The sequence below is a fragment of the Alexandromys fortis genome, unplaced genomic scaffold (genome assembly GCF_014885135.2).
Source record: "Alexandromys fortis isolate MF-2015 unplaced genomic scaffold, M_Fortis_MF-2015_v1.1 scaffold_177, whole genome shotgun sequence".
Taxonomy (NCBI): domain Eukaryota; kingdom Metazoa; phylum Chordata; class Mammalia; order Rodentia; family Cricetidae; genus Alexandromys; species Alexandromys fortis.
This window is the reverse complement of record NW_026068056.1, coordinates 919801-930028: the sequence shown is the minus strand read 5'-3', so window position 1 is coordinate 930028 and position 10228 is coordinate 919801. Positions and strand designations below refer to the sequence as shown.

General features: G+C 44.6%; 1 long non-coding RNA gene across 1 annotated transcript in view; it reads left to right on the top strand.

Annotated features, from left to right (window-relative positions):
• LOC126487230 (uncharacterized) overlaps positions 1 to 5527 on the top strand; it is an 18630-nt gene extending 13103 nt beyond the window's left edge. The window contains exon 3 of the long non-coding RNA XR_007588316.1: positions 4571 to 5527. This is a non-coding gene — a long non-coding RNA (uncharacterized lncRNA). The remainder of the gene's footprint in view (positions 1 to 4570) is intronic.
• The last annotated feature ends 4701 nt before the right edge of the window (positions 5528 to 10228 follow it).

Here is a 10228-nt window from a genome sequence, read left to right as displayed (position 1 = left end):
AAAAAAAAGCTACAGAGAAACCCTGTCTCAAAAAATCAAAAAAAAAATAAAAAAATAAAACAAAAACAAAAAAACAAACAAACAAACTGTATTTTCTAACTTCTATAGAGAGAAAACATATTTGTCCATTATGAGAGTTTAAGCCACACTGGCAGTGTCATTGTCCCTAACATAGAGCACCTGATTGACAATCCCAAGTGAGGAGCTAGAGTTGGCTCATCAGTTAAGAGCACCTGCTGCTCTTGCCTAGGACCATGGTCCAGGCCCAAGCACCTGCATCAGGCAGCTCACAAACACCTGTAACTCCAGTTCCAGGGGGATCTGAATTCTTTTCTTGCACATGTACCAGACTTGCACATAGTACACGTTTATACATGTAGACAATCATTTACATAAAATAAAAAAACAATTTTTTCCTCTTTTTTTCTTTTTGGGATAGGGTCTCACTATATAGCATTAGCTGTCCTGGAACTTACTATGTAAACCAGGCTGTATTCAAATTCACAGAGATCCACCTGCCTCTGCCTCCTGAGTATTGGAATTAAAAGTGTATATCACTGTGCCCAGCTAACGAACACATTTTTAAAGGGGGGAAAAAGACTGGCTTAAGCCAGGTGTAGTGTCGTACACTTTTGATCTCAGCACTGGGGAGGAGGAAGCAGAAGAGAAGAGAGCAGAGTTACAAGTCCTACTGGAGGCCGGCCTGGGCGACCGGGACACCTTCTCAAAAGGAGGAGGAAGAAGGGGAGAAGGAGGATTGCATTACAGGAGTTTGGGGTTTTAGTTCTGCAAAAGAATCATATCATTGTAGGTAGTCAGAAAATGGAGAAGAGTCAAGACAAGCACGTGAACATCGCCTCTGGTCCTAAATTGAGGGCATGATTATGGTCGGCATCTTTGTAACTATTCCACTGAGTAGCATTTCTACTGTGTTTTTCTGCATGCCTCATTATTCATGCAAATTCGTATTCAAAATAAGGTCAGACTTTGGCTATTGTCATTATTGGATTTTTTTCTTTTGCGATAGGGTCTCATTCTAGTTCAGACTAGTATCAAACTTCTATCAATCCTCCTGCCTCAGCCTCTGAAATGCTGGGATTACAGGTGTGGTGACTTTGGTACTTTGAACTCCCCAGGAAAATAATAATAATACAGATATCCTTCCAGAACATTTACTCGCCCTGTGGGTTGTGTGTGCCACAGACTTCCCAGTCGTACTTCCTTGGACATTCATTGGCTTTCTCATACAATCTAGTATCATAAACATAGCTGAGATACCCTGTACCAGTGAGGTTTTATGTGGATCTGTTATTTTTTCTTTAGTCTGATTTCAGATAAAGACTCTAATTACACAGTCAGTTGAGTGTGGGGAAACCCTTTGCTCCTTATCAGTCCCTATCTCTCAATCAGAGCCCCACGTGTGGGCAAGGCATAACTAGTAACTAGTCTTTGCCACCATCTTCCCTCAGCTGCTGGGAGACAAATGGTTCTTATTTTGCTTTTCATTCACAGTGATTTCCTGCGTTCTCTAATTTATTTCAAATGTTTTCATATTTATTTTATTTCATCTGTATGAGGGTTTTGCCCACACATATATATAATTTGTGCCACATGCATGCCTGGTGTCCTTGGAGGCCAGAAGATGGCATCAGACCCCCTGGAGCTGGACTTGTGGATGGTTGTGAGTCACCATGTTGATGCTGGCTCCTCTGCAAGACCAATGAATATTCTTAACCATGGAGCCATTTCTCCCGCCCCATCTAATTTGTATTTCTAACAAGAACTGATGGAAAACCATGGAAGCTAGGGCTGGGGGGGGGGGGGTGCAGCTCAGCAGGAGGGCGTGGCTTGCTTAGCACATGGGGGCCCTGGTCCATCCCTAGCATCAGAAACAATAAAACCTCTTATGCTGTGCTTTAATCTTTTTGCAGTTTTCAGTATCTAGTGGCAGTTTTCAAACATGCCAGTGCTGTTAATAAACAAGGTCAGAACACTTCATTAGTGTCACATTTACTTTGCTTTTGCTATGTCTTAAATTTCGCCAAATAACAATTTAATCTATGTGATGAGTTTCATTTTTGCAGTAAATAGAATCTTGGGAGTTATAATTTGGGCTGATTTCCTGCTTAGATAAGGAAGTGGGTGTAATGTTTCTAGCGCGAAGAGTCTGAAAAGAGGCTGGCCTCCCTGCGCCTTACTCAAGGCCTTCATTATTCTCTGACCAGAGGGCAGAGGCGGAGGCCCATTAGTAGTCTGGGGGCGTGGCTGCCACGTGACAGCGCAAGGTGCACAGAACCTACCCACCACGAATTGAAAGTGGATAGGCTCAGGGAACCTGGGGGCTGACCAGGTGTCTGCTCACCTGGGCGACACCCAGCAAGGCTGGAAAAATTAGTTACACGTGGAACAATGAACCCTTTAGCCCAACTCACTGCCACTTACCTGCTGGCAGCCCTTTGCTTCGGGGTGGGTGAGGGGTGAAGTGTTCCCTGATTGGTTGAGTCTTCCCAGCTCACCACTGTAGACAAATAAAGCGTTCCAGCGAAGACACACTGAAACTGCATGGGACAGACTGGAAGGACCTCTGAGCAAAGGAGACAGATCTTGCTTTTCTTCTCAGTTACCTGCGCTTTTAATGGAAGAAAGAGAAGCCTGATGTCAAAGGTGCTATTCTGTGTCTTCTGCAAGGGCCACATGTCTTGTTGCTGTGGCAAAACACCAACAAAAGCAGATTATGGGAAGGAGGGCTTGCTTTGCCTCACAGTTGGAGGGTGCAGTCCAGCCTAGGAGGAGAGGCATGGCAGCCTGTGGGGGGGGGGGGCACCCATGGTCAGGAAGCAGAACACTAGAGCTCGGCATACTTTCCCCTTTTGTTCAGTCCAGGACCCCAAAGACCCCAGGCATAGGATTGCCTACATTTAGGGTGGCTCTTCTTACCTCAGGGAACCCCATCTAGAAACTCCCTCACAAACATGCCTAGAAATTTCTCTTGGGTGTTTCTAGGTCCTGTCAAACTGAAGAGATTAAGCATCACCACTTCTCTCTGAAGTACTTTTTGGGGCGCAACCAGGAACTAGGACAGTGTCGACTACACCATGAAGTCATCTTGTACTGGATCCACCCCAGGATTAGATGATTTGTAAAGACCCCCAAAAGGCAGTCTCTTCCAAACTAGAGTCTAGGTTTGTGGGCTTCTGGGTGGGGTATCCAGCCAGTAAACCCCTGCCAAGCTCCATACCTGAATCCTGGGGGCTAAGGCAGCCCTGCAGTCTGCATTTTAACAGCCCTCTGCTGGTGACTCTGATGCAGGATCTAGACTGATCCGAATCCAGGCTCCTGGCTTAGGAAAGCCTAAGGTAAATGTTCCCCTGTCAAACATCCATTTCTGTGCGTGGGGTTTGCTGACGTCCTTTCTCTCAGCGTCACTTGGCATCTGTTCTCATTGGCACTGGCTTTGCCCCCAAGGAAACAGTAGCTTTCTCTTGGGTGAAGATCAGGGTTGCTCTGCTCAGCAGTGAACTGTTAGTTACAACATCAAAGAGAAGTCATTTTGTATGGACACGATTTATGATCAGCGATGGGCATTGAGATAGCAAAAAGTGTGTAACGGACAGCTCTGAAATGTTGCCTGGCTCCACAGAACCCACTGCTGAGGATTTAATAATCAAACACTAGAAAAATGCTTGTGTTCCCAACAGGGGACAGAGGAGTGCTTCAGTGTGCAGAACATGGATGCCTGTTCCCCAGCTGCTGTCCTGGGCCTGCTGGTCAGTGTCCCTGGAGGTTCCAAAGCTGCCAAAGCTCGGAACTACCAAGAGCTCTTCAAACCCATGATTTAGTAGCTCCCAGGGGTTTGTCTGCGCTGTGACCTCTGAGAGGCTTTACCTTCTGTTTGGCTAGAGGCGTTTATTAAGGATGCCAAGTTTTGGTTGTGAGCCTAGCCTTTAACGGCTGAGCCATCTCTCCAGCCCATTTTTTTTTTTTTTTGTTTTGCTGGGCGGTGGTGGCGCCCGCCTTTAATCCCAACACTCGGGAGGCAGAGGCAGGCGGATCTCTGTGAGTTCGAGGCCAGCCTGGTCTACAAGAGCTAGTTCCAGGACAGGAACCAAAAAAAGCTACGGAGAAACCCTGTCTCGAAAAATAAAAAAGAAAAAAAAAGATGCCAAGTTTTGGGGGCTGGGGAGATGGCTCAGTGGTTAAGAGCACTGGCTGTTCTTCTAGAGGACCTGAGTTTGGTTCTCAGCACCCACATGGTGGCTTACACCCATCTCTAGTTCAGCTCCAGGGGCTCCAACACCCTCTCTGATTCCAAGGTCAATAGGCATAAATGTGGCACACTGACACATATACAGGCAAAACACTCATACACATAATAGAAAAAATAAAAAGACAAGTGTCTGGTTGGGCTGTGGCTCCATGATTTACCTAGCATGTTAAGAGGTCCTGGCTTCTATCTCTACTGCCGCAAGAAAGGCAAAATAAAAACAAAATAGAAAAATCTCATACTCCTTTACCTTTTTATTTAAAAAATATGAATCTAATTTATATTTTTTGAATGTTTTCCCCGCAGGTATGTGTGTTCCTGGTGCCTAGGGAAGACAAGGCCAGAAAGTATTGGATCTGCTGGAAGTGGAGTTATATATGGTTGTGAGCCACCATGTGAGTGGTGGGAACCAAACCCAGAACCTCGGCACGAACGGCCAGAGCTCTTCACCACCAAGCCTTCGAGCCATCTCTCTAGCCCCTCTTAAACCTTTTTTAAGATACCAAAAGCCCAACTGATATATACATATGTATATGTACACACATGTGTATATATATATTGCTCGTTACTGCCCTCAAGAAGAGCACTCAGTTACACAGTTGCATGTGGGGTGTATGCCTGTGATCCCAGAATTTGGGAGATGGAGGCAGGTGGATAAGGAGTTTAAGATCATCCTCAGCAGCTATCTGGCACCCTGGCCAGGTTGGGGTGCATGAAGACCCCAAGTCAGCCAAAACAAGGAGGTAGAGTCACACTGATCTCTTGTAAATGACTTGTTCGCTTTGTAGCAAGTACTTTTGTAAGGCAGAGGAACCCTTCCTTCCTTCCCCAAAGGGACCTAGTTCAAGAAAGCAGAGCTTCTCACACATGCCAGGAGAGTCCAAGGTCTCTTAAAGGGAGACAACACTGGCCAGAGCTCTGTAAGTTAAATGAAGTCTGAGATTTTGGAACCAGCAGAAAGAGACATTCCTAGGTTGTAAGAAGGAGACAGTTCTGAGAGCAAAGGTCATCCTCAGAGAGACTTTCTCAAAAGTCTTGCGAGATCAGTGAGCAGTGGAGGAGGAAGTGAGAAGGTAAGAAGTGCGTGCTGTATTCAACCCTACCACCCCGTGTCAGGGGGAGGTCATTTTTCAGGGAAAAGGAAGCAGGTTAATGCCCCTAATTTAACAAACTCATCAGAAATGGGGTGGAGGTAGAGAGGACTGCTCACCCCTGGAGACCAGCTGGACTAGTCTCAGACTTCAGTGCCCTCCTTTCTTTGGAGAAAGAGCCCAGAAGGCAGCTGTCTTCATCAGAGATGTGAACTGAATTCATGTTTCAACTAAGAGGCTGTCCAAGGAAGTTATGTGCAGCCCCATGTGCTCTGTCGGGATGCTTGTTCTTTCTCTATCCACAGAATACATGCTTCCGGAGTGTTCCCTGTACTGCAGAACATGCCCGGCCCATTTACTGCAGCATGAATGACTTTCCTGGGCTTGCTCAGTACTCTGTTGTCTCTGATGGTCTACCTTTTCCTTTGCCAGTTGGCATCTGCTGATTTGTGACATAACTTCTAGAATCCAAACAATATTCTCAGTACCTTGCTGGCCATTTAAAGACCCGAGTACCATGGTTTTAAGAACAGAATTTGGGGGGGGGGGGGCTATGGCGATGGCTCATTTGGTAGAGTGTTTGCTTTGCAAGCATGAGGACCTGAGTGTAGATTCCCGGTACCTGTGTAAAAAGTCAGGCATGGTGAGGTGTGTCTGGAGGGGAAATCACGACCCCTGATGCCTACTGGCCAGAAAGCTCAGCTTGATCAGTGAACTCAGTGAGGGATCCTGTCTCAACAAAATAATGTGGAGAGTGAGAAAGACACTTGAAGTTGACCTCCGGCTTCCACATGCGCGTGCATACCTGTACACCTCCACGAATACATACATATATAAACATGAAACCACACACTGAACATATACAACACAGAAAGGGTAGAGATTTTTGGCTGCAAGAGGGTGAGATGGTCCCTGACCCCATAAATACTATTCTGTTTCTGATACTCCATCCAATTGTACATGGATTTCAAAGTTCATTTCAGAAACACATTGCTTTCAGGGATGTGCTTCATGGATACTTTGTGGGGATACTGACACCTTCTGGTTTTCCCCATGGGGACTGTCATAGCTGTTGTGAGAGTTGCCAGATGGGCCACAGCCTCCAGGGCATCAGGAGCAAAGTATTGCAGGAGGGCCTGAGATGGTTAGGAGCAAGCTTGAGCTTACATTGCTGCCTGTCTCTTTAGAACGTCTGTGGCTATTTCAGTAGGAAAACTATAGCAGCGTGTGGGGTTGAACCCTATGGCACTGAACAGGTCAGCAAGGCTAAGTGGATTTTCTTTTGTAGCTGCAAAGTTCCAGCTTAGGCAAAGCAATACGACGGTAGATGAATAGGTGGTGCGGTCACGGAAGCAGACACTAACAGAAGGGGGGGGGGGTCTGAAAATGGCTATGGAGATTTTGTTTTCAGTATTAGCCAAGTCTTGGGATGTGGTGGTGGGGACTAAAAAGTGGCGTGTGTGCACCACGGTGACTGCCTTTCATGACACTCAAGTGCGCACTTAACAGATGCTTTAACCACATGAAAAATCTTAAATCACACATTTTACCTTAACACTAGAAAAACGTTTTTTAAAAACTGAAAAGAAGCCGGGCGGTGGTGGCACACACCTTTATTCCCAACACTCGGGAGGCAGAGGCAGGCAGATCTCTGTGAGTTCCAGGCCAGCCTAATCTACAAGAGCTAGTTCCAGGACAGGCTCCAAAGCTACGGAGAAACCCTGTCTCAAAAAAAAAAAAAAAAAAAAAAAACTATGAAAAGATATAAATCTTTAGTATCGATCTGGTTTATCATCGCTGAAACACATATTAAAGATTCATTGGCCTTATTGTCACAGGGTGGCCCTTTAAGAGGTGATGGGGCCTCTGAATGCACACTGGGATCCATTCACCTGTGCCATTGATGGGTGGGTAGTGGGTTACCTCAGGGCAGTCTGCTAGCACAGGCACAGCCCCTGCGCCTAGAGGCTTCCCACTTCTTTCCTAGATGCTCTGCCAGCCTCTGGAATCTCTCAGCATGAAGGCTCTCCTCAGATTGGTGTCTCAGCCTGGGCCCAAACTCCTGAGCCAAAATAAACCCCGCTTCTGGACTACTTTCCTAGTTGGCAGTGTTGCATTGTTAACAGTGAAAAATGCATTAGGAAATAGCTCAAAAGCCGATTGGAAAGCAGACAACTAAAGGTTAAATGCAATACGATCCTAAAGATCAACTCCCGGGAAGGCAGGGAAGGAAGAAAGAACAGGAACAACAAGTGCCAGCAGCTGAGCTGTTGTTAGCTAGTGGGGTACCTGAACCTCCCAGGAGGAGGGGGATAAAGGTGCAGGAGCCAATGGTAGTCGGGCCACAGGAGACATATTGGGTTAATTTATTTGTGTGTGTGGTGGGGGTAAACCAGAGCCTTGAGTGTCCTTCATAGGATCTCTAGCACTGAGCTATCTCCCCGACCAGGAGAGACACAAAGTATAAAGACAGATAGACTGCAGGGGAAGCCAGGGCTGGGGGAGTCCTGGAAGGCTGAGGAGGTGCTATTAATACAAGCGTGTAGAGGCCACAGGGGATAGGGGTGACATTTCAGAACAACGAAAATCCATTTATCAGAGAGATAACATAACTGCCCAGGGACCTTGCAAAGAGCTTAGATATTGAGAAAGAGTTGGCATGCACAGGTGGACACGTCCCCAAGTACAACATACTCAGCTTGTTGCCCCAAGCCTGTGCTAGTGTGGAAAGCCAGGCCCACTCCCCACCAGCTACAGGCACTCCATGTTGATTTGCCCAGAAATGGGGAGAAAAGCCTTTTCCCATGCAAGTCTCCTCTGTCCTAATCTCAGTATTGTAACGGCGTAAGTGAATGCAGACAGATTGTCAAAATATAGACAGCTTTAATGGAGGAATAGACTTACAGAACCACCGTTCCCGCGGAGACCAGGAAAGCAGAAGCGAGCACTGGGAGCACGCTTGCCAAATTTATAGGAAAACTTTAGCCTGAGGCGAACACGCCCCCTAAGGGGTGGGACTTATCCCTACATCTCCCCCTTTTGTCTAAATAAGACAGAACTAAACCAAATACAACTATATACAATAATAACAAATAAATATAACAAACAATATTGAGAATCAAAAGTTTTGCTAAACATTCTATCTCAAGGAGTCTAAATAATGTAGAGAGTAACTACAATTATATAATCTTCAACTCCATCAAAGATCCGAGAAGGCAATAAATATTACTTAACAAACGATCCAAATGTGTAACAATTGACAAAGACAACTGACTACCTGAGCAATCACCCAAAGTCTCGTTTGCAATGTTGAGTCAACCAACTTTGGCTAAGGCCTAACATAACTGACATACCATTATTAAAGGCAAGGAACTTTTCAAAACTATCTTACCCTGTCTTGGCAGGATATGACAGTCCTGTTGTATCCATTGATGCACGCTCTGTATCTTTGTCAGTGGTTGAGGTATGGGCTTTTCTTAACCCAAAGGCCAGTTCTGCCAAGAAGACAAGCTCCCAGTGGAGTGTCTTTGGTGCTCAACGTTCTCTCGGGAATAGAGCGGTGTTGCCAGGAGCAATTGTGTCTCACTATCACGAAACTCTGAGTTATATTAAAGGCCATATTCTACAGCTCTCCAAAGAGGTTGAAGATTATCTATCTATACTGAGTATAATCTCTATATATCTAAAGAACCTGATTAGTCTAATTACAAATGACAAACTTAGATGACTATTAATCTATATAATTCTCAATATCTATCTAACTTAAAGACTAAAACAATAAACAACTGTGCAATATATGAAGACAATGATCTTCATCTGTAAACAATGTCATTACATATCAAATGTAAACAATGTTATTACATAAATAGTATCAGAGGTAGAAATGTACATTGTGATATGGTAGATGTATCAATACAATATAAGCATATTCTTATACAAAAATAGAGGTAGGAACACTCACATTCAATATTCAATATGTCAATATACAGAAAACAGTACCAATACAATTTTCTAAAAACAGTAACTCACAAATACCAATCATCCCATCAAACCAGTTAATCCCCCCCCCTTTTTTTTTTTCGAACATACCCCTAATTCCATAAAACATCTCCCCATCCCCTCAACCCCAAACCAACCACTAAAAGATGTCCCTAACCCTGAGGGCAAACTCTGTTGGGAGAGGGGACGTCGTCCTCTAAGATTGCTTCAAGCTGACATGGGGGCGATGTTCTCCTTAGGGGCTCCTGTGAAAGCAAATGATGGTAAAATTCCCAAATTAACCTTTGACCTAAGAAAATTATAACTAGTCCCTGAGCACTTTGAGAAGGTCCGGCCAGAGTGTTGTCAAAAATGTGCACCATTCGAAATTGTCTTGTGCAGTTGGTACCAAAAAACAGGTCTCATATTAGCGCGTAAAAAAGAGAAAAAGAAAAAAAATATTCATGACGTCATAAAAACCAGGTTGAGTTGATGTTGTGGGGCCCCATCTTCATCCTGGAAACTTCAAAAATTACTGTAGGGAAATTTGTTGCTTGTTATGGGAAATTTAAACATTAACAACAAGGACATATTCTGACATATAAAGAAAGACACAGATATGAGGAAAAGCAAAGAAAGTTTATCAAGTATATAATTATCCTCATTCTGTCCCATTTCATGGCTCCTGATCTGAGACAGAAACTCTGAGATATCTCTTATCAACAGGCTTGGAATTGAAGAGGGACTGAGCCATAGTCCAACTCCAAAACCAGCTCTACATATTTATAAAGAAGCGTTCAAAGAGAAAAAAGAAAATATATATATAATCAATACTTACTCATGTTACTGTTGAGTCTTAGTGGGTCGTAACTATTTTCCATCCATCAGTTATTAA